The sequence below is a fragment of the Neofelis nebulosa genome, chromosome 5, assembly GCF_028018385.1.
Source record: "Neofelis nebulosa isolate mNeoNeb1 chromosome 5, mNeoNeb1.pri, whole genome shotgun sequence".
NCBI lineage: Eukaryota > Metazoa > Chordata > Mammalia > Carnivora > Felidae > Neofelis > Neofelis nebulosa.
Genome location: NC_080786.1, coordinates 146,692,055 through 146,716,894, shown reverse-complemented (window position 1 = coordinate 146,716,894; position 24,840 = coordinate 146,692,055). Strand labels below are relative to the sequence as shown.

Here is a 24,840-nt window from a genome sequence, read left to right as displayed (position 1 = left end):
AATCACTGGACGGCCTTCCAATGATTAAGAAGTAACAGAATGCTCGCAGGAGAAAGAAAGACTTTTTGTCACTTAATGGAGGAAGCATTAGCAGGAGCCAAGATGAGGGAGAAAGGGTAAGAGATAGCCCCCAACCAGAGCAGCTCAGGTCTTGGAATGTTCTTCTCGTAGTGAGACTAACATTTATTGTCCAAACCAGGGCTCAGGAGAGAGGGACAGGGGCAGGTTTAACAATGAAGCTGAGAGGACAGACGTAAACCATCCGAGGCAAGCCAGCCTAGGTCACCCCACCTTTTGTGCTGCGTGGCAAGAAAGTCCTTGCAACAAAGATCCCTTCAGCTAATGGAGAGTGAAAATCACGAGGCTCAAGTGATCAAGATTCCTGGTCCTCTGATGAGATGAGTTGAGTGGGAGCAGCATACAAGAACGGAGAAGGGGGTGGGGGGGTGGTTGGCCAGCAGCCTGGGGAAATGCAACAGAGTCAAACAGAAGTGAACGAAAAGGACAGTGAGGTTGTCTCCAAGGAAGCACGACTTGGGGGTGGCCCCGGCCACTGGTTTTGTGGCTTCGTCCAGTAAAGAGTATAATAATTATGATTTACGTTTGAACGGAAATACATTCACGTTTCTGGGGGAAAAAAATCCCAACACAATTCGTGTGACAGCGTTTGTGGTTTATGATTAATCCTGTTACCTAAAGAAATTCACTAAGAGTGAGCCTCAATACGCTTATGAAATATGTTTATTATTATCCTTAAAAAAGTAAACTGAGTTTCCCATACATAGGAAGCTAACGATAAGATAAAATAAACCGAAAAGGCTGTTTTTTTATGATATTAAATATACTCACCTTGGGGGCAAGCATACATGGTCTTTTATCAAATGAGCTTTCTTGATGAAATAATCTTAAAACTTTAAAAAGTATGTTTTAGTCTGTTTTGGGCTGCTCTCACAAAATACCATAGACTGGGTGGCTTATCAGTACTGGAAATTTACTTCTCACGGTTCCGTTACACAGGCTGGACGTGAAGTCCAAGAGCAGGATGCTGGCAGGTCAGGTTCTGGGGCACCCTTCTTCCTGGGCTACAGGTGGCTGTTTGCTCACTGTATCCACATGTGGTAGAGATAAGACAAGGGGGGTCTCTGGGCTCCCCCTTTTATTTTTAAGTTTATTTATTTACTTTGAGAGAGAGAGAGAGCGAGCAGGAGGGGCAGAGAGAGAGAGAGAGAGAGAATCCCAAGCAGGCTCTGCCCTGTCTGCACAGAGCCCGATGCGGGGCTTAAACCCACAAACTGTGAGATCATGACCTGAGCCAGTCATGAGCTTAACCAACTGAGCCGCCCAGGTGCCCGTGGGGTTCCTTTTTTAAATAAAAGGCGCTGATCCCAATCATGAGGGCTCCATTTTCATGAACTATTCACCTCCCAAAGGCCCCACCTCCTGATACACCCCATCACACTGGGGGGGGGGGGTAGGATTTCAACATTAATTTTGGGAGGGTCACAACATTCGGTCCATTGCAAAGTACTCAAGAAATGTATTTTTGCTGTAGAAAAAGTAGAAGACCCAGGTAACTGAAAGAAGAAATAAAATCATCTGTAATCCAAGCACTGTAAATATTTTCGTATATATCCTTGCACACCATTTTTCATACATTTTACTTATACCTATAATTATTAAAATGATAACTGTAATAATAATTATCATTACCGTATTAGGAACAGTTGTCAGCAAATGTCAGCAAATATACTCATAGAACATTGTTTTAGTAACTATATAATATTTCACAGTTTTGAACAGTTCATTTAAGCAAATTCTTGGCATTAGGCATGAGGCTGTTTCCAGACGTTTTGTATTACAAACAATGAGGAATTGAACATCTTCTAGAGGAATCTCTGTGCACGTAGAGTGTGTGCATCTGGAAAGTGTGACTTCAGTGGGCCATCTGAGACCCGTTAACACTGGGCTCTACTTGTGATCTGATTGTGCAAAGTACACACAACACGAATGGAAGAGGGGACATAGTTTCTAGTTCCAGTCCAGACATATAACCCTGAGCACATACCGTTTTTTTCTTTTTAATTTTTTTTTAATGTTTATTTATTTTTGAGAGAGCAGGAGAGATGGAGTGTGAGCAGGGGAGGGGCAGAGAGAGAGGGAGACCCAGAATCTGAAGCAGGCTCCAGGCTCTGAGCTGTCAGCACAGAGTCAGATGTGGGGCTCGAACTCACAGACCGCGAGATCATGATCTGAGCAAAAGCTGGATGGTTAACCAACTGAGCCACCCAGGTTCCCCTTGAGTGCATACCTTAACTTCTCTATGTTTTAATTTTCTGATTCCTAACATCACAAAACTTAGACATAATTAACGCACCTTGTTCTTTGAACGGGGCTACTGTAAGGGTTTGTTGGGTAATGTGTGGAAAACCACTTAACATTATAAAGCAATTTACCCTTATAGGGACTTCTTATTTTCTTTTAAAAATGCCATTAAAAATTTTTTTTTAACGTTTATTCACTTTTTTTGAAAGAGAGAGACACAGCACAAGCAGGGGTGGGGCAGAGAGAGAGGGAAACACAGAATCTGAAGCAGGCTCCAGGCTCTGAGCTGTCAGCACAGAGCCCGACATGGGGCTCGAACTCATGGACTGTGAGATCATGACCCGAGCCAAAGTCGGACGCACAGCCGACTGAGCTGCCCAAGCGCCCCTCAAAATGCCATTTTAAAAAATTCTATTACATCGACTAAAACTGCTTCCAATTTTTTTTTCTACATTCTCCAGGAACACCGATTTTAATGAACCAGCCCACAAGCATTGCGTAATTTGGAAGTTGTGGCCCCTGAATGAGCGCTTCCGGGGAGAAGCTACTAGAAGCCCTGGCTAATCAGACACCTGCCTGCCTGCTTTCCAGCTAATGATCGCAAACCAAAGGCAGAGGGAGCACAGGTTTGCAAAGGAAGTAGCCCTTGGTGTGTGACCTGGGAGTTGGTGGGGGGGTAGCTAGCTACCCACAGTGATCTGGGGCTGATCCCGACCAGCCTGAGAGAGACAGAGGCCAGCCCACTGTCAGAGATAACCACGGCTGTTGGAAGGGAAGGCTGGGGAAAATATTTTCGTAAAGAATCCTGGGAATCCCAGCTCCAGTTGGGGGCAAGTCGGGAGCAGGAATGGAAATTGGCAGGCGGAATTAACCCCAAGGAGACAATCCTGTGGCTGGAAACTGCGCGTGCCTCCCTCACACCTGCCCGTTCACCCACAGGATGGAAAAGCGAGCGGGAGAATTCCATTGGGCAAACATGCAGGGGTCCAGAGCCTCTCCTCCCTCTGCCCCTCACCCGCAGGCCATCGGCGCACAGTTCTGGGGGGGGGGGGGGTTGTGACGGCGGGGGGGGTGAACGGTGCTCTGTGAGGCCTCTGATGATCTTTGCGCTCTCTGAACAGATGAGTGAACAGCACAGGACACAGAGAGGGGGCCGAGGGTCTCCCGCCCAGCCTGGCCGAGAATGCAGCTTGTAGGAACCCCGCAGTAATTCTTGGGGTCCCTAAAAAAACAACGTTTGTTCCCACCCACAGGGGAAGACGTCTTGCAATTAGAAGGAAACGGTAACCCCCCCAACTGTACCGACAACATTTCTGAGTTCCCCGAAAGGGGTGTTGTAAAGCTAGCGTATTTCTTTTTCCCCCGGAGATGACCCGAAAACATGAGTTCCCTGTAGGCGGAACCTTCCACGGAAGGTGAACTGAGCTCAGAAAGGGAGCAGGAAGGGAAGGGTATTTCTGGAAGTGGGAGCGCTGGGGCGGAGGGACAGGAGGACGCCCACTCTGCTCGTGCAGAGACGGACAGGTGCTAGCCTGGAGCCCTTACTTTGCTTAGCTGTGGCCGTCTCCACTGCAATTATTTTAGGTTGTCCCAGCTATTTTAAATATGCCATATAATGCTGACCAAGTAAATGTAGCAGCACATTCCCCCAGGTTTTAAGATTGATGAAAACGGGGACGACGCGGCATCATACTGTTACAACGGACTTTTTATTGTAGTTGTTGTTTAAGTGCAAAGGAAGGCTGGTGGTACCTGATAAATAGAAAAGGCAAGAGTCTACTACGGACCATGAGCGGAAAACCACGGACGCTTCTGAGAGTAATTAATCCCCGCTGCACAGTCTCCTGCCTTCAGCAGAGTTTGGAGGAAAAGCCTTCATTTGGAGCAAATAGGTAACTTTTCGGCTTGCCTTCAAAGATCAAGTTCCTAGTTTTGTTGGACGGCTTCATTTTTCAACTGCTGGCAAATCGGAAGGGGAGGGATGGCTTTTATTTGGGTTTCTTCTATTTGGGTTTCTTCTCTTACATGTCGAGGTTGAGAACAGATGTGTGGAAGGTTCCATTTGGGGGTTGAGAGGTTAAAGGTCATGTTTTGAGCTTCCTGGACTCGGCATAAGGTGCCTTGAGGGGGCCTGTGGTGGTTAGTGATCTGAGGGTTTGGGGTCAGCCAACTTGAAGGGAGGGGGTGTGCGAGAAGGGAAGAGATAGCGAGAGAGAGGATGCGAGAGGGTGGGGAGAGAGAGAGAAAGACTGTGAGTTGACTTAGTTCATTTAGGAGCCACAAGTCACCCTGGAAAATTGTTTCCTCAAGACTGTTTTCACACAGGTAAGAAATAGGCTCACTGAGGGGTGCCTGGGTGGCTCAGTCAGTTAAGCTTCTGACTTCGGCTCAGGTCATGATCTCACGGTTTGTGGGTTCGAGCCCCGGGTCGGGCTCTGTGCTGACAGCTTGGAGCCTAGAGCCTGCTTTGGATTCTGTGTCTCCCTCTCTCTCTGTCCCTCCCCCACTCGTGCTCGCTCGCTCTCTCTCTCTCTCTCAAAAATAAACATTAAAAAAAAAAAAGAAATAGGCTCACTGAAACTTCGTTGTTACCTCTTAGGGGGCAGCCTTGGAGGAATCTGCGTAAAACCCTTCTTTGGGGAGCCACATCCAGGGCTGTTAATGTAAGGGGGCTTTCTCAACTAAGAAAGAAGGGTGAGGAAAGGAGCTGTCCAAGGGTTGTGCCAGAGTGGCCCGACCAAGGGGGGTTGGGGGGAGCTAGAGAGAAATAAGATTGTACACCATCCAGTCAACCTACGAGAAGCTCAGTCCTGCCTTCTGGAAGGCCCGAGGGCTCCTCTGGACGCCAGCCGGGCGGCAGCGAGAGCTTGGGAGGAGAGACAGGAACTGCCCAAGGGGTCTGGTGGGGGTGCGGCCTGTGTGTGCATCCTCTGGGGAGCTCCGGGAAGTAACTGGGGGGCAGGAGAGACGTGAGGTCCTGCCTCAAGTGGGTGGATTTAGGGATTTGCTGCTGGGGGTGGGGAGGCTTGGTGGGTACAGAACATCTATATTATTCAAAAAACATTTTTTTTTTTTTACAAGTGTGTGTTTTATAATTACAAAAACAAAAACCTAGTACAGGTATTCATTTGGGGGGGGGGATCGGGGCAAGAATCGAGGCTTAGTTTGGTTCAAATGTTGGGGGCTGGTGGGACCCACGCTGTTGGTCGACTTATCTCAGGGTTTGGGGGCAGACAACGTGAAAGGAGGGGGTGTGGAAGAAAGGAAGAGATAGCAAGAGAGAGGGAGGGGGAGAGACTATGCGTTGACCTAGCACATTGAGGAGCCTCAAAAGTCATCCTGGAAAATGGTTTCCTTAAGACCGTTTTCACGCTGGTAAGAAGTAGGCTCACTGATACTTCTTTGTTACCTCTTACGGGACAGCCTTGGAGGAATTTGTTTAAAACCCTTCTTTTGGGGGGGCACCTGGGTGGCTCAGTGGGTTAAGTGTCCAGCTCTTGATTTCAGCTCGGGTCATGATCTCGCGGTTCGTGGGTTCGAGCCCCGCACTGGGCTTTGCGCTGACAGTGTGGAGCCTGCTTGGGATTCTCTCTCTCCCCCTCTCTCTCTGCCCCTCTCCCGCTTATGTGGGCTGTCTCTTTCTCTGTCTCTCAAGAATAAATAAATTAATTAAACAAAACCAAAACCAAAATACCCTCCTTTGGGGAGTCACATCCAGGGCTCTTAATTCTAGGGGGCTTTCTCAACTGAGGAAGAAGGGTGAGGAAGGGGGCTGGCCATAAGGCAGGGAGAAGGGGGGGCGGGGAGGGGCGGGTTTGTTTCTGCCCTGCTCCTTTCTGTCAGGAAGCAACTGGCTCCCGAGCCTCAGTCTTCTCTGTGAAATGGGACTGTCGAGAGGCTCACGTGGTACCTTATAGAGTGGCTGAGGGGCGATAACGAAGCCTCTCCATGAACACTGGTTTGTGAACTGCCACATAAACGCGGAGCTCTGACCAGCAAGTTGGTGCGGTTTTCTTCCCTGCCAGGATGGAGTATCCATGGCGCCTCCCCTTCACCTCTAACCCGTTAATCATGGCTTCTGGAGAACGGAAACACAAACATTGCCAATGAGCCCCCTGCTCAGCATTTTCCTGCATTCATGCTGTGTCTCTCCCTGCTGGGGCCCTGCGTTAGAGAGTGGGGAGCAAGGGGGCCCAGGCAGCAGGTCTGGGGGGCCCTGGATAGAGTGCCACGCGGTGGAGGAAAAGACCCCTGCGCTCAGCCTTTCTCCCCTGATCTGCAACGGGTCAGAGATTAATGAACCGCTCTCTCGTGGCTCCGTGAGGCTGCGTGAGAGGCCAGGCCGCCCCTCCCGAATTCCAGGCATCCCCCCCCCCCCCCCCCCCCCCGTTGAAATACAAGATGGCAAGGCCGTATCAACCGTCCTTCTCTCTGCCAGCAGACTCTGGAGTCTTGGTCAGCCAGGGAAGTTTAATGACAGCTATATAAGTGATCCCGGATTTGTTTTGTGGGTTTTCCAAAGCAAGAGGGGGAAAGTAATTTTATTTTTATAAAGACGAGAAACTACCCAGAAATACTTGCCAGCTGAGCCCTTTCTTCATGTTTTTATTTCCTAGCTTCTTGATCCCATAACTTCCCGGGCCTCGTGTGAGGCAAGTTTACTGTCCTAGACAAAGGGTAGTTTATATCCTTTCGCTGCGTGCCCAATGGGAGAAGGGGAGGATGTAAGAGAGACTCAGGGTGCAGCTGTTTCTTCTAGAAAATGCGAAGTCCTACTGGGGGAGTAGCTGCCTGCGTCCATAGATTAGAGAAACATCACACGCGGGGAAAGAGTTAGGACTTGTGAAGTCAGTGGGGCCCAAACCGTGTCTTGCTCTGCCCTAGCGTGCCAGAGTTCCACTGCAAACCCAGTTTACAATCTCTCGCCTCATTAGGTCTGAACAGAGAAGGAGGGTAGAAAGATGAAGGAAATTCTCGCATGAGTTTTATTTCCTTTGGCTCCAGTTGTTTGGACGTGCCACACACTCATCTATCCCTTGGTCTATAAACAGCATGTAAGTCCATATATTCAATTCGATTAACACGCTTTTATTGAGCACCTACGACACACCTGCAGGGGGATGCCGAAGAGATGTGCCATCAAGGACAGTGCGGAGAGTGGAAGGGACGTGAGTGCCAACCCCAGCTCCACCATCTTGCGGCCTTGGCCGGCTACCCCCATCTTGCAACCTTGACCAGCTACTTTCTGGTGCTGGGCCTCAGTTTCCTTATCTGTAAGGTGGGGCAGGAACACATAGGGGAGAAACTAACCCACATGAGATAACATACGTAAATATCATGGTTAAGGTCATTTGGGTGGCAGGCAACACAACCCACTTAGGACAAGTTTAACCAAGAAAGGGAGCCAGGCATTAGGAGCGTGTTGGGGTCTCTCCTGGAATTCGCTGAAAAGGAAAGCCTGGGGGCCTCAGGGAAAGCGGGGACCCAGGATGTTCTGGGGGTTTCAGCAACTGGAGTCTATTCACCTCAAAGTCTCCCCAGACAAGGTTCTGCTCCGAGTGCTGTGCTCTGTGACTCTCTCAGTCCTCACTCTGACATAAAGAGTCTGTGTGGCTCGGTTAGCAACAGACGGAGGGCAGGTCCCAGTCTAGAAGCATGGGTGGGAGGGGAAGTGGATGCCTGTATTAGCCTGCTACAGCTTCCCTGACAAAATACCAAAGACTGGGTGAGTTAAGCAACAGAATTTTATTTTATTTTTTTTTCACAATTCTGGACGACACTACAAGTCCAGGATCCAGATGTCAGTGGATTTGTTTCTTTCTGAGGACTCTCTCCTTGGCTTGTGGATGGCCGTATTCTTCCTGTGTCCTCACATGGTCTTTTCTCTGTGTGTGTCTGTGTCTTATAAGGACACCAGTCATATGGGATTAGGGCCCATGATAATGGCTTCATTCTGACTTGATGACCCCTTTAAAGATGCTTTGTCCAAACACACTCACGTTGTGAGGTACCGGGGTTAGGACTTCAGAGTGTGAACTTTTTGAGGTATACAGTTAAGCCCACAACAATGCCGTCCAACAAAGAGGCTTGCTGAGGGCTGGGGAGACGTGCCCAAAGTTGGGCATCAGTAATGCCCCTACCCCAGGGATGGGAACATAGTAGGTTCTTTTCAAATGCTGGTCCTCTCCTCTTCTCCGGGTAAAATACTAGGTCTCTGTGATCAAGGGACTCATCCTCCTCCAGGGGACCATGAAATCTCAAGCCATGGGAAGGACACGGACTTGGGACTCAGGGGCTCGGGGTCTTGGTCTGGGCTATGCCGCTGCTCACCAAGTGGGCAAGAGATGTCTGTCACCTTTCGAGTCTGTTCCTCAAGTGTAAAGTGGGGAGAGTAGATAGCGGTGAGTGGACTCAATGATCCCACGACTTAATGACTCTGAGCCTTGCAGTGGTTAAGGGCAGGGTGCCAAAGTGAGGGGGTAATAATTGGTGTTGGCTGGGGTGACCGAGACAGCATTTGTGCTTGTGCTCGTGCTTGCTCAGAACAGGGTGTTTCCCATAATCTTTGTTTGGGCTGGAGCCAGCCATCCTCCGTGACTGACTGACCTTTTTTTGGTCAAAAGGAACTCATCTCTTTGTCTTCTGTGCTCCTCCCTCTCCCCCCTCCCCCCAAAACACCCCCTCCCCAAAACCAAACAAAGAAACTCTGCCCTTTGGAGCCAAAGCAGCCTGTTTTGGGGGGGAAGTCTCAGAGAAGGTCACTTTCTGCGTGTTCCCCTCAGTCATCACCCTGTCTGCCAGGGTCTGGCTGTGGTCGGCACTGCTGAGATGTCTTTGCACAGCCCCCTATGCGGCCCTGAAAGGCCGGTTACTGAGAGAGAAGGCTCTGGAAAGGGTCTGCCAGGACTCTGGCGACAGAGTCGGACAGAGATAACCACTAGAAGGTTTCCTCATCTCTGTGCTCTGGAATGTTCCCACAGGGAGCCCGCCCTCGGTTTACTGTTTCCTTGGATGACTGTTGGGGCTTTTACTTTACACAGAACCCCTTGCTGGAGTTTGAGGGGCTCAAGGAAGCACACCCTCTCCTCTTTGCCTGAATCCAGAAATAACTGAGCAGAAGAAAAAAAGGGGCACAGTGATGAGTTCCCTCGTAGAAACCACCGAATCATACCCCCTCCTGTACGACCGAGGAGGGACACACTAAATGCCCTGTGTCCCAGATCTCGATCCAGCCGGATCTGAAGGATGAGGGAGGGAGCCAGGGGCTAAGTGATGACCAGGTGACTCTTTCCAACAAATGATAGAGTCACTGACGTTCTTTCCAGAGGCTGGAGCCTTATGCGAAGGGTCTTGCCTCATGAAGGGAAATGCCAGGAATAGGGAATCCGAAAAAAAAATGTTTCCACCCTGCTGCTGTCCCCAAGACCACCCAGCCCAGACATTCAGAGTGAGAACTCTTTATGGACTCTTGATGTGACAGAGGGGGAGGTCATGGAGCAGGACGACAGCCACTTAACGCTGCATGTCAGCCCTCAGCCCTCTCGCTTTTTGGGTGTCCTTTGGGGAGGGAGCCTGCCACCAAGAATTCTTCCCTGCCTTCCTCCTGCCCGAGATATAGCTTCTCTTGTGTTGCAAGATCCTGTGCTCTTAGAAGAGACTTCTCGCACAAAGTTCCTCTGGTTAGGGAGAGGCAGAATTTTAGCCGCTCACCCCACCCCCCCTCCGCTGGACATCCAAGGAGCATGAAAGCACCCCGTGATCGTCTGTCTCCTTTGGATTTCACCCTTCAGCGTCTCGGAAGAGCTTGCAGACTCCACCATTTCTCTGTCCTTTGTGCAGGTGGCAGGGAACAACTTGGACAGTGACTTTCCCCGCTGTGATGAATGAGGCCGCCTCCCATCAGAAGGCAGAAGTGCCTACAGCTAGTGTGGGTGTTGGCTAGAATCCTTTTCATCTACGGGGAGACCTCACCATAGCGTGCGAAGCGGTCTCCTCAGCACTTAACGGGGTAATGAGATCAATGGAGTGAGCCTTCACGCTAGGTCGATGACCAATTAACCAGTGACGGTTTCATTTTTGAGAATGGTGTGAATTACGGAGCAGGCGTGATTCTTTTTCCAGATCGAACCCAGATGTCAACTCCCCTTATTCTAGAGCCCATTTTTTCCCCCCAGTAACTTAAATGGCTTCCTAAATTATTTACTAAAAATCTACACTGATCTGGACCCTATAGGTTTCAGGCTCTATGTCAATTAATTATTGGCCTGCTGCTGCGTCACTGACACGCTTTGAAAATTACGATAACCTTAGGATATATTTTGGTATCCCGGAGCAAATCCTTCCACCGTCGTGCCTTTTCCAAAATTTCTTGGCTTCCCCTATGGGTTTTCACCTCCACTCGATATTTTAAAAAGGATCAGTTTTATTGAGGCATCGCTTACATACAACAAAATTAGTGGGGAATAAAGTTATTGTACAATTCGATGGGGTGTGACAAATGGATAGTCATGTGACCACCTTTACAGTTATGATATCGGACAGTGTATCACCCCAAAACTTCCCTCGTGCCCTTTTGCAACCTGTCCCCTCCTCACCTGCCAGGGCCCTGGCCTGCAGTTCTGTCTTGTGTCATGGTGGGTTTTTGTTTTTTGGTTTTTTTTCTGGAATTTTATACTAAGGGAATCCTACAGGATGTAGTCTTTAGAGTCTGGCTTTTTTCACTGAGCATGATGTTTTGGGGGTCATCCATGGCCAGTACAGGAAGCAGTAGATTTTTTCCTCTTTGTTGCTGGTGATGACCCAATGTGTGACTCTACTGACGCTTTGTTTCCCATTCACCCAGCAGAGGGACCTTTGGGCTGTCTCCCGCTTCTGGCTATCATGAGTAAAAACTTCGAATTAACATTTGCATACAAATCTGTGAGCGGCGCTCACCCTTCTTTAGGGTAAATACCCGAGAGCAGCATTGCTGTGGTCATGTGCGAAGTTCATGTTTCCCTTTATAAGAACTGTTTATGTGTTCTGCTTTCTTTACATGCTCACCAGCACCCGCTCTTATTAGATTTTTAATTTTAGCTACTTTAATAGGTGTGCCTTGTGGGCGTTTTTATTTGCTTTTGCCTAAGGACTAATGGTGAACACCTGTTCATGTGTTTATCTGTCACCTGTAATTCTTTTGGGGAAAGTGTCTGATTAAGCTTTTTGATTTTTTTTTTTTTTCAAAGTGGGGTTGTTTCTTTCCTTATTGACTTTTAGCAGTTCTCAGTATATTTTAGATACAAGTCCCCTTGGTCAGCTATGTGATTTTCAAATATGCAGCCTGCCTTTTCATTCTCTTAACTGCTTTCCCAGACCAAAACTTTTTAATTTTGATGAAGCCCAATTTAACAATTTTATCTTCTTTGGTGTCCTAAGAACTCTTCCCTAAACCACAGATGCCAAAGGTTTTTGGCCATGTTTTCTTCTTAGAAGTTTAAAGTTTTATATGTTTCATTTAGGGCTATCATCTACTTGAATTTCTTTCTTTTTCTTTTTCTTTTTTTTTTTTGGAGAAAGCATGAGGTTTGTGTTCACGTTATGAATGATTTTTCTCTTTCTTTTTTTTTTTTTGTTTTTTCCCATTGGCCTATGGACATCCAGTTTCTCCAGTGGCATGTGTTCAAAAAGCTCATCCTTCCCTTGAATTGCTTTTGCACCTTTGTAAAAAATCACTCGGTCTTATTTGTGTGGGTCTCTTTCTAGATCCTGTTTTGTTGCACGATTACCACACTGTCTCGGTGAGACAGATTAACAAAGAGTTCGCTCGTTTGTTAGGACGTAGCTCACACGTCTATAGGAAGAATTATCTTTAAAAAAATTTTTTTAATGTTTATTTATTTGAGAGAGAGAGAGACAGAGTGTGACCGGGGGAGGGGCAGAGAGAGAGGGAGACACAGAATCGGGAGCAGGCTCCAGGCTCTGAGATGTCAGCACAGAGCCCCATGCAGGGCTCGAACTCACAGACCGTGAGATCATGACCTGAGCTGAAATTGGACGCTTAACCGACTGAGCCCCCCGGGCGCCTCAGAAGAATTCTCTTGCAACATTCCTGGGTAGTACGGTCCTCTCCACATTTGCCTCTTCGCCGGCCTGGTCCCTCTGCCTTAGCCCCACAGCCCTGTGAGTTTCTTGAAGGCAGGGACAGTGGCTTTCCTGATATGAGCCCAGTACAGGGCCTGTCACACGGCAGTGCTCGATGACACTTGTTCAATAAAATGACTAACGGTGGATTAGCGGAGTGCTGTCTGTGTTCAAGAAGACAGACAGGAGGTCACCTTCAGAGGGAGGCTTCTGCCAAATAACTGTCACAAGTGAGGAACAGACAGAGGCATTTTGCTGGGTTGCAGTCATGAGAAACATCTTTGTTTTTGTTTTGGTGTAGCCTAATTCAGGTAAAGAAACATATTTATGGCCTACTTTTTTTTTTTTTTTTCAATCCAAATGAAACAGTTCTATTTGATCCCAAGGGTGGGGGGGGGGGACGATATATCTTTTATATCTAAGATTACCTATTTTATTCAATAAAAGACCGTGAACAAGGAGACCAGGACAACTTTGCCTCTTCTCAAATGTCCCCATCCAGGTGTGTCTGAGGAGTGTCAGTCCACGGAAGCCTTATCGTCCTTCGTTCGTCCCGGCGTGGACTGGGGCTCATAGTGGGAAACTCGGCAGTGTCAGTCTGTTTCTTGCTGCCGTAAAGAGTTTTTCTAGAAAGGAATTGATTGTCAAGAGATCAACAAAGCAAGACTGCTTTCAGCCTTCGGTGGGACACGGGAAGAGCTTGGTTAGGCGGTTTGCCTACCCGTATTCTTTATAATGAAATTCCGTCTCTGAGCTACTGAGGGTTGACATGGGTGTCGGGTGGGGGAGGGTCAAACTCAGCCTGAGAGTCCCCTGTCACTGCTCCGATGTTCAGCTCTTCACATCTCTGCTTTGGTCTGCTCCACGTTTCGCTCAAAATGGAAAATTCTCGGGGCGCCTGGGTGGCTTGGTCGGTTAAGCATCTGACTTCAGCTCAAGTCATGATCTCGCGGTTCATGGGTTCGAGCCCCGCGTCGGGCTCTGCGCTGACAGCTCCGAGCCTGGAACCTGCTTCGGATTCTGTGTCTCCCTCTCTCTCTATCCCTCCCCCACTCACGCTTTCTCTTTCTCTCAAAAATAAATAAATATAAAAAAAAAAAGGGAAACTTCAGGATCTAAGGCATCTTCCTAGTGCACTGCCTTCACTGATTGGAAACTGTTAGTGAGTGGTCATTTTTTTAATTTAAAAGTATTTAAATGTTTGTTTTTGAGAGAGAGAGAGGGAGGGGGAGGGGCAGAAAGAGAGGGAGACAGAGGATCCGAGGCGGGCTCTGTGTTGACAGGGCAGAGCCCCATGCGGGTCTCAAACTCACGAACCATGAGATCATGGCCTAAGCCGAAGTTGGCTGCTTAAGCAAATGAACCACCCAGGTGCCCTGTGAGTGATCGAGTGATCATTTTTAAGTCACCACTGCGGTGTCCCATCTACGGGAACTTGTCCTTTTCCATTCGTGAGTGTTTCTGACTGTCAATTAAACACTTGGCCTCTTCAAATAAAGCAGCTCTCTCCTGGAATGTTGCTGGATTTCAATTGTATTTTCTTTGGTTGGTGAAGAATTTGAAGTTCTCCTTTCATAATAACCGCACCCAATGATTTCCTTAAACCCAAACGTGAACAGTTAGTTATATGTTTAATTTTCAGAGCCATGAGATTGTATATGAAGGTTATGAACAGGTAATATCATCATTCTGACTTTGAAACAAAACAACAACAACCATAAATATAAAATCACTATGGCCCCTCCAAAAGCACTGAAAGCGAAATACAACCTTGTCATTTAAATGTGACTTTGAAGGGTAGGACCACACTTTAGCAGCTTGAGCAACCTCATTTTTCGCTCCTTTTTTTAAAGAGGAATTTCTAAAATATTTAACCAGCATCTGTCAAGTCTCCAGAAGTGAGCCATGAATGAAACTTCCCGTGTTCTGGGATTGCAGTGGCTGCTAGGAAAATAAAGCACAAGTCAATGAATCCAGGGAGGAGGTGTGTGAATGGACTTGGCAGTAATGTTTCACTGGGAAGTGACTGCTGGAGACATTTTCTTGAGCACATAGAGAAAACAGGAGCACTTGGGTGGCTCAGTCGGTTCCTCATCTGACTTCGGCTCAGGTCGTGATCTCGTGATCCATGGGTTCCAGCCCCGCATCCAGCTGTGTGCTGACAGCTCGGAGCCTGGAGCCTGCTTCCGATTCTGTGTCTCCCTCTCTCTCTGCCCCTCCCCCACTCACGCTCGTGTGCACGCACTCTCTCTCAAAATAAATAAAAAGCGTTTTAAAAAATCTTAAAAAAAAAAAAAAAAAAAAAAAAACCCAAACGAACCAAACGCTCAAAGATGGCAATGAAACGGTGACGTTAATAATAAATAATAATAATAAATGTAATAATAAACCTCGGGGGCATTGACACTTGTGGCCGCCTCTAAGCCCCCATGGGGAGAGATGGGTGTGCCCCTGTAGAAAGCAGAAAGGGAGCCAACTTGTACGCATACATACCCAAGCCTTAATCCTGACGACAGTGTCATGGGCTGTTATTATCCCCATCTTACAGATGCATAAACTGAGTCTGGCTCTATCCCTTGATTTTGCCCAGCGCCACATAAGTCCTGCTTGTCCCCAGAACCTCCCGGCGTGCTGACACTGATGTTACCGAGTGTCCCCCCCCCCCCCCGACCCCCCGCCAGACACGGGCCTATTGTTCCCACACGATTCCCAGCAGTTAAGATTCACTTCCAACATCAAAGGTCCCTGTTTCTTTAGTTAGACCTGCCTTCGTTTCCGCAGAATCAAACAGAGGCAGAAGCCTGTGGTTCGGGAAATGTGACTGGGAACAGCCCAGGAACCCCTTCCATTCAAACTGCACTGTATTTTCCCTTCAAGCTACTAAAGGTTTCCTTAGCAAAATGCCCCCGGCGTGTAATTAATGTGCCAACCCCGTGGCCCTTTTCCTCCAGGGAGGGCCGGACAGAGTTTGAGCTTTCTTTGTTTGAGAAGCTGCAAACACCAAACCGGAGGGTGGAACTCAGCTGAGGCTTCCTCCCATTCTGGTTTTATTATTTTTTTTCTCGTGGCTTCTCTGCGGCCAGCTATTATGAAAGCACCCCCCCCGCCAAAACCCCCACCCTGCGGCCTACAGTTGCTCAAGGATCTCATCTCCTTTCTGCGGCTGCTCCACCTGCCTGCCTGTGATCCCCTCTTCACGGGGACCTTTTCCTGGGGAGAGTTTTACAAAGAACAGAGAGGCCGGCTCAAGGCCACCGAACTCACGGACCGCGAGATCGTGACCTGAGCTGAAGTCGGACGCTTAACCGACTGCGCCATCCAGGTGCCCCGATGGTTTCAACTTTAAGTTCAGGTAAAATATCCGTTCCCCTGTCCCGGGCTCCTGTCTCCCCAGCAGAAAACGAATCCCTGGTAACTATACTACTTGACCACTGTGCTGGGAATTAACTTCCCACGGTCACCCTCAGCACAAATGTAGGGAAGAGACACCTGGAGCTGAAATGAAGCCCAACTTTAAAAAAAGTCCCTCCCCTGTGCCGTCATTAAAGGGTTACGTTTGTATGTTAAGAAGAAAATTAAAATTATTCATAACCCCATTGCACAGGTAGAAACACTATCAAGATTATGCTAAGATTTCTCTTCAGTGCACATATAGGATCGTTAAAAAAATTTTTTTTAATGTTTATTTATTTTTGAGACAGAGAGAGAGAGACAGAGTGCACAGGGGAGGGGCAGAGAGAGACAGAGAGAGAGAGGGAGACACAGAATCTGAATCAGGCTCCAGACCCTGAGCCATCAGCACAGAGCCCGATGCGGGGCTCGAACTCACAAGCCATGAAATCACGACCTGGGCTAAAGTCAGATGCTTACCCAACTGAGCCACCCAGGCACCCCTGTTTTTTGTTTGTTTGTTTGTTCGTTTGTTTTTTACACAACTAAAATTATAAAGTTGCTATTATGTCAACAGGAGGGGTCTGTGTCTCTTTCGTAGAGCTAAGGTGTTTTGTTTTTTTTTTTTCCAGGAAATGAACCCTCGTGGTGTAAGGTTGGAATGATCATTTAAACATTTTTGGACAAAGCAAACTGCACCTTGAAATGGGAGACTCCTGATGTCCTTCTTTGTCTACCTATAGCCCCCCAAACTCATCCCTCCCTTTTCTCCACAGCAGCAACTTCTACTGAGTCAGTAGAAGTAGCTAGAAGTCATTAAGTAGTAGAAGTCATTAAGATTCAGGAAGGACTCGGACCCATGGATATCTGAGGAAGGGAGAGATAACACGGGCCAGAGAAACAAGGGCGCAGTGGTGATGGTATTGGGGTTGACTGAGGAAGGGGCAAGAGTAACAGAGGGAGAGGTGTTATGAGAAAGAGCCAATATGGCGGAGATGGGGTTTCATCCATGTCTGTACACATTCCGGCTTGCTTGAATGGGAAGGCAAGGTCATGGGGCAAGGTATGATTAAAGAAAGTGGGAGTAGCGTAGATGACTCCCAGACTGAAGTAAAGAACTGGTGCAGAACTCTCCACCTTCTTCTTCCTCTGCTGCAGGGACCAAGGAGGCCTCACATATAAATGGCGCACCTGGATCCCTAACAGACTTCAGGGAATTTTGGAATAAGCATCTGAAACAAAGGTGAGTTGCATTAAGCTATTGAGATTTGGGGGGTGTTTGTCACAGCAGCGCAACCTATCCTGTCCTGACTATCTCGCCATGCAGGTTCCCACGATGGAGGCCCACGGTGACAGAACTTTGCTTTCCTGGTCTTGCTCGCGGCTTGGCGTGGGCAAAGTGCCTGTGTGGCACAGGTGGGGATCTACTGTGGGGCTTCAGAAAAGTGGCTTTCCTGCCTTAGGAGAGGAGACAAGGGAGGCGACACCATCTTTCTCCCCACTTCTTTTGCCAGATGCTGTCATAAGTGGATATGGTGCTTGGGGCTGTGGCAGCCTCCTTGGGACCATGAGGGGGAGATCTCACTGACATTCTGAGGGTGACAGAGCAGAAAGACGGCAGGCATCTGGGGGTCCTCGGTGATCCCACAGAGCCAGTGACCCATCCTGAAACTTCCCTCCCTCTCTGCTTTTGATGGAACTAGTTAGGAGCACCCATTTCATTTTAACCACTTTTAGTTGGTTCTTCCCTTACTTGCAGTCCCAATGTCCTAGGCACCCATTTAACGGTCAGTAGTACATCAACATTAAAACCATTGATATCATTTCCCCTAAATTATTGGGAATGTAATTTTATAGTTTTGCCATTTGTGAAAAGCTGAACGCAGAAAACATATTTAGAGGTAGGGCTTGTTCCCCCAAGACTCTTGTTTTATACAGGATCTATCCCGTAGAGTTGTTTCCAGTAGCAGTAACCTGCATGGAGTTGAGTGATGAATTATAAAGTGAAAGCATTAGGCGACATCTGTAAATTGATTACCACCCCCAATGCCAATCATGTCATTGGGCTTAGCCCATCGTAAGTGTTCGATACAAGGCAGCCCTTGGTACTATTATGCTTATGTCGACGGGCTGTACTTTTTGAACAAAGATTCCACCGCAGATCCGCTGGCAGGAAGGCACGGGGGCTGAATCTGTCTGGCTAGGCTGGGCTACACTGCCATAATACACCAGCCACACGGCAATCCCACCGGCTCGCGGCAACGTCAAGATTTATTTCTCCCTCACGCTACAAGCCCATCTCGGGGAAGCTGGGGCTCTGCTCACATCATTGGCAGCCTCTGTCTAGAACATCGCCGTCTCATGGCAGAGGGAAGAGAGACACCATGAGCCAGGTGCTGGCCGTTAAAGCTTCTGCCCGAAAGCGACACACGTCACTGCTGCCCGCATTTCACTGGCCAAAGCAACTTGATGGTGGGGGGAGGGTCACCATGAGAGAAGAGCAGAATTTGGTGACCAGAGGCACTGACTTGGAGAATTTGACTCCATCAACCAGCCTACTTTCCCTGAGATGATACCATTCTTCTCAGGTCCTTGCCTGTGCTCCTGCCATTGAACTGGCTGTCCCCTAACATCCATTGTCTTTTCTCCCACAGTAACAGAATGCTCAGTTTCTACCTGGACTCCCAGGTTAAACCCTTCCTTCCACAGGCTCCCATGGAGGTAGCTGTGGCTGTGTGTCAGACTCTTGGGTCAACGGAACGCAAGCCACCATGATCCGTGATCCGGATCATTCTCTCAAAAGGAAGAGATAGATCCCCTCTCCGCCACCCGTTGCCACTTCCAGGTGTCTAAAATTTAGAACTGTGTTGGGCCGTCGGTGGACAAGAGTGACACCCTTGGGATGACAAATTGGCAAGGTACTAGGAGTTTGTACCTCCTCAAAATCTGTGCTGTTGAGCCACCCTTCCAGCCTGGCCTTTTACATGAGAGATAAATAGATTTTGATTTATTTTTTGCCACTGTTATTTTGGGTTTGTATTTCAGCAGTCTTCCATTTCCTACCCAATACATTCCATTTTTGTAAAACTCAGCTGGCATTAAACAATAGCGGGGGGAAAAAAGCAAGGTTATATTTAGTAACAAAGATGCCCAACTGTGATAGTTCCCCGATGCCACTTGTAAGGATGCTCTTAAGACAGCATCCTGCTCCTTAACAAGAACACTCAGCCAAAGAGTGAGAAATGCCTTCCACTATTAGACATGACAGCTTCTTGGAGCAAGGACAGTACCTCTTTAACTTCACCTTTTCCCACTTTGTCTTGCAGACATCCTTCCTATAGAAAAACTTGTCCTGAATGGTGGACTGAAGAAGAAATACAGGTGGACGGGTCTCCAAACCCTGTGTCTCCACCAAGAGCTGTTTACTCTATAGGCTGTATGCTCTCCTCTGTCTTTGCAGAGGTCAGCGGTTACACTGACAGTTCATCTAGGCTTCCGGCTTCTTTGTCGATGTTCCATTTTGTGCTGGTATATTCTTGGTTAGTATTCTTCCAGTAGAGATGACAAATAGGTCTCACCTCCTGTGTCGACTCTTGGTAGTGGCAGCATGGCCACCATGTTGAGAATTCTGCCTCATATGTCTCAGGTGGGGTCCCTGAAGCAGACCCTGAGACAGGGATTCAGATGCTCTGGGCTTACTGAGGGAGGACTTTCTGGAGAAAGTGATCAAAGGAAGCCAGAGAGGGTAGGGAAGTAGCTACAGGAAGATATGGTCTCAGCTGCAGCCCGACTTCAGTCTGATCCTCTGGGGGCCCCGGAGCACGTATCACACCTCAGAGTCGGTCCCACCTTGAGACAAGAGGGCTGGACTTTTGTAGCCCCTTATTTGTCAGTTGGTGGCTGTAGGCTATCTTGGGTGAGGCGCCTCCCATTTGGTTGAGGGCAATTCTCTGCAGGTGAGGACAGCTGGGCACCTGTTGCAGCTGACATTCGTAGCAGCTGGGAGACGGGCAAGTGTAAATGCTGATAAAGAGGATCCGGGCGGGACACCCCCAGCATCTATCACTCCGCGTTCAAGCTCCGGGGATGAGTGCCGCGATCTATTAGCCATGTCTGCCACGGGCACGGGCACCATCTCTGTAGAGAAGTGCGTAGAGATCTGGTGCGATGAGGGGAGGAAGGGCTGAAATAGGTGCCGTTCCATGTCCCACTGCTAAAAATGTTCAGCTAGGAAGGGCATGGAGATGATAGAAGGTGATTTGTGTTACGGCCCAACCGTTGCCTTATAAACTGACAGCTGGCACCACTTCTTTCCTGAGGACTCAGAAGCAGGAACTGAGGGCAAGACCCTCTGATTGCAGGCAACAGAATCAGTCCATCCCGGGTAACTTCAGCACATGAGGACTGTGGGAAGGAAACTGGAAGAACTTACGGAATCAGAGGAAGCTTCTACGGCTGTCCAGGAATACAGACGGCTTCCTGGGGTGGTGCCATAACACTCAGCTCCAACCACTTGTGGCCTCTGCGTTTCTGTCTCTCTGCCTTTCTTCTTTTTAAAAAAATTTTTTTTTAACGTTTATTTATTTTTGAGACAGAGAGAGACAGAGCATGAACGGGGGAGGGCCAGAGAGAGAAGGAGACACAGAATCCGAAACAGGCTCCAGGCTCTGAGCCCAGAGCCCGACGCGGGCCTCGAACTCACGGACCGCGAGATCGTGACCTGAGCCGAAGTCGGACGCTTAACCGACCGAACCACCCAGGCGCCCCTCTCTGCCTTTTTAATCAACTTTTGATTTTAGAGGATTTTCGGATCTGCTAAAAAGCCGTGAGACTATTAGAAAGGGTCCCCATCTCAAATTTCCTTATTGTTGACACTATTATAGTACATTTGTCACAAGTAAGGAACCGATGTTGACACCTTACTGCTAACGAAACTCCACAGTTTATTCAGATGTCCTTATTTTTTACCTAACCTAGTTTTTTAAACTAATGACACTTTTCTGTCCCAGGATCCTACCCAGGGCCCTGCATTACATTCAGTAATGTGATTTTCAGACTCTCCTTGTTTTTGATGACTCATCAAAGTCATCAGTTTTGAGGGATACTGGTCAAGGATTCTGTAGAACATCTTCCACTTTGTGTTTGGCCCAGTTTGAGTCCAGCGTCTCCCTCCGTGGATCAAGTGGCCATAGCTAGGGGCAAGGCGGAACAACAGCCCATGGGGGTGCGGTGCAGGTGCGGTAGAGGGGGATCTTCGTGAGTCCCAGCCACCCAAGCTTTTGCCTCCAACCTGGTGATCTAATTAGGGTCCCGTCCCTGCAAAATCAGATGACCTGAATTACAACTTCCAGCAAGACAATTGCATGTGCCCAAAATAGTAAAATAAGAAGCAGCACAGAACCGATGGCCAAGGTCAAGCAATTATAGAGAAGAAACGTGAGTGATTCTGACCAGCACCAAACATGTGGCTGTTGCCCACTTCATGCTCTGTGCCTAAGCTTAAAAAAAGCCAGTATGCCTGCAATTCCTTCCCCGCTTCCAGTCATTTCGATTACAGTGTCACTGCACATAGCAATCTTTTCCCGTAAACAAAATAGCAAACCTCCACGTGGTGGTTTCCTCCCGATTCCAAGATATAATTAATTTGTTATTTCTTTTGTTTCTCTCCCCCACCTCCACCCTGCAGATTACAGAACAATTGATGTGCAAGACCCTTGGTTAAAACAACTGAAGAAAATTCAGAAAAGCGATTATCTCTAAATAGGTCATTTGCACAGCAAAGAAGCGTACTGCTCACTGAACTGAGCTGAACTCATTGAATTCATTGACTCTTGCCTTTATTTCGAGAAACAAAGAATTTATCCAGGAAAGCAATTAAACTCTGGCCTATTTAAAGAAACCTGTTGCTCTTTTGTAAACCGGACTAGAATTTCTTTGCGTAGGATGTAAATGTTAAGGGAGCGTGGACAATTGCTTCTTTGTGGCTATGTCACGTTGTCACGTAGAAACAGTCACTTACTGTGACTACTGTGTACGTCAGAGCTGGACAAGAAGGATAAAACGATGATTTCTAAGTTCTTGATGATTCTTCTCATCTCTAATAGCCTGCAGAGAGAGAGAGGGAGGAAAGGGAAATTTTGAGGTCACTGTCTTTGTGCTTGGCTTCTGTCACTTAGTGTAATGTTCTCAAGGTTGATCCCTGTGATAGCTGGATATAGAGTGTGTCCGGACTTCATTCCTTGTATTACCAAGTAATCTTTCCTACTATTCATACACTACCTTGTATTTATCCTTTTATCCACTGATGGGCATTTGGGTTGGTTTTTTGGTTTTTGTTTTTGCCATTATGAGTGGGCTGCTAGGAACATTTGTGTACGTGTTTTTATGTTTGTTTGTTTTTTTTAATTTTATTTCAGTTTTGAAAATTTTATTTATTTCCTTTGAGAGAGACAGAGACAGCGCAAGCAGGGGAGGGGCAGAGACAGAGGAAGAGAGAGAATCCCAAGCAGGCTCCATGCTGCCAGCGCAGAGCCAGACTCAGGGCTGGAACTCACAAAACTGCAAGATCACGACCCGAGCACAAACCAAGAGTCGGACGCTTAACCGATTGAGGCACGCAGGCGCCCCTTTTCACATGTTTTTAAGTGAACTTGATGTTTATTTCCCTTGAATATATACCTGAGAGTTGAATTGCTAGGTCACAGGTCACACTGGATCTTTTAAATAATATAATGTGGCAACTCCGGAAATCAGATTCTTGCCCCTCTCCAGGGTTTATTGTGTTGTTATCGTTTTAGAGGCTTTTCTGGATTAATCCTGTAAAGTCTGTATTCTTTGTCATGGATGGCCACGAAGTGTCTGCTCACCTAGGTTAGTGATAGGCTACTGATTGAACAGAGTTTCCTTCACTGCCTGGAACCAGTGAGTCTCCCAAACTTTGACAGGTAGTTTACAACATTGCCTTAGCCTTCACTTCCTGGTTGCACAGAGCCTCAAGGTCGGTCAGAGGTGAGAGCTTAAGGCCTTCTCAGTCTTCCCTGAGTGTGACACAACACAGGGCATGCCTACGATCCTACACGTGTGCGTGGCTTTCTAGAATCCCGGGAATGTGCCCGAGCTTTTCAAAACCCCCTGTGAATAACTCATTTCCTAGCTTCTCGGTTGGCCCGTTGTTTAGGGCACTGTTAGTCTACCTTATTCCGTCATTTTTGTTGACATCCTCCCCAACCCCAGGGCATTTTTATGGTGATGACACCACAGAGTCTTAGAACTTCATCTTCAAATGTTAGATTTTTCGTCATGGTCTAAATTTTGGTATTGTATCTTGCTGTCTTCTTGTTTACATTGAGCTACAAATGATGGGACAACCTACCATCAAAACAACTTATACTAAACTGCATCTCTCAGCTCTTGGTTCAGATATCAGATCACTCTAATTCTGGGACAAAATCATCACATGCCAGAGAAACAGGGGAGTGAATGGCTACTCCAAAGAAGCTGGGAGACTCTTCTAGATCTTCTATAGGACAAAGGCATGAGTAACAGGGCAAAGAAGAAAGACAGCAGTTAATTTTGTGTCCCAACAAAAAAGCTCTGAATTAGGGGTGCCTGGGTGGCTCAGTTGGTTAACCATGTGACTTGGGCTCAGGTCATGATCTCACGTGGGTTTGAGCCCCTCATCGGGCTCTGTGCTGACAGCTCAGAGCCTGGAGCCTGCTTTGGATTCTATGTCTCTCTCTCTCTCTCTCTCTCTCTCTGCCCCTCCCCTGCTCACACTGTCTCTGTCTCTCTCAAAAATAAATACACATTAAAAAAAAAAAAACAAACTCTAAATTCAGCCTGCTTCTGTCTTCCCCCTTGAGGTCCCACTTAGACGGACACGAGCTTACCCTACGATCTCAGCGAGGGTGGCAGAGCCTGCCCTACCTTGGCCTTGTGTAAGTCCTAGACCATTCCCTAGCAGACATTAGCACAGGGCCCAACCCACCACCCACCTCGGACCTCTATCCCTTGCCTCTTGGCCTACCAGGCTCCCATCGTCTGGGAAATCAGCCTTGCTGGGAAGCTGCTACCTTTTCTGTTTGGAAAAAGTTAACGGCGAAGCTTTTAACAGCCAGGCGAGCGCCAGAGATGTCTCTTAAATGTTGTCCCACAACGCTGCCCTTGAAAGTTTGGGTGGAACAATGATTCAGCTCAGACAAGGTGAGTGCAGAGGGAAGAGGCCCCCTTGGGAGGGACAGCGGGGCAAACCCAGCCAGCAGACTGCTGACTGGCCCTGGCCATGACCCTGATTTGCAATGTCTCCTTCGGGGGCTTTCAAATCACATTAGGCTCCGGCTGTCGCTGACTTGATGAGCTGTGTCAGAGCTGCGAGAGTTCTTCCGCTTGGCCTCACCAGGTGGCCCGGGCCCCTTGGGAGTCCATGTCTGCAGCCTCTAGGCCCCGCTTGGTCGGCTCCGCTCCCTCAGACTGCCCCACCTGCCTTCCCAGCTGCCCTCGCTCTCGCATGCAGGGTCCCAGGTGTTCCCCTCTGCGTCCCGGACCAGCCATCAGACACGGGCCCCGGGTGTTCTCCGGGGTGGCTAGATCCTGGCCAACCAGTGGGCTTCAGATTACAGTCATCTGGGGAACATTTAAAAATACCAAGGCCTGAATCCCACTCTGGGCCGATGAAACCAGAGCCTTGGGGGAGAAGCCTGTGATTGTCAGACGAGGAGCCCGAGGCCGTGAGCGGGAAAGCGACTTCCCCACTTTGCACAGCTAGTGAGGGGCACAGCTCCGGGCATCTCCACCCCTCGGCCCGGTGCTCTTGGCACTGTTACCAACACTGCTGTTGGCTCCGTGTTATTTCTGTGTCTGCGCTTCCCCACGCAGCCTCCTTGGACCGTCCAGACTTTTATCCCTACATATGGTAACGGAGGTCTGTGTGTTTCTATTGGGTATGTTTGAAAGCACAATGGAAATTATGCCTTCGTCTGTGATTAGAACGCATGGGCTGCGCCTTCGTAA

The 24,840-nt window shown here is 48.2% G+C and overlaps 1 long non-coding RNA gene across 1 annotated transcript; it reads left to right on the top strand.

Moving 5' to 3' along the window:
- The first annotated feature begins 3,420 nt into the window (after positions 1 to 3,420).
- On the top strand, positions 3,421 to 22,106 carry LOC131512779 (uncharacterized). The gene is made up of 3 exons (XR_009262308.1): positions 3,421 to 4,214; positions 16,990 to 17,074; positions 21,518 to 22,106. It is a non-coding gene; the product is annotated as an uncharacterized LOC131512779 (long non-coding RNA).
- The last annotated feature ends 2,734 nt before the right edge of the window (positions 22,107 to 24,840 follow it).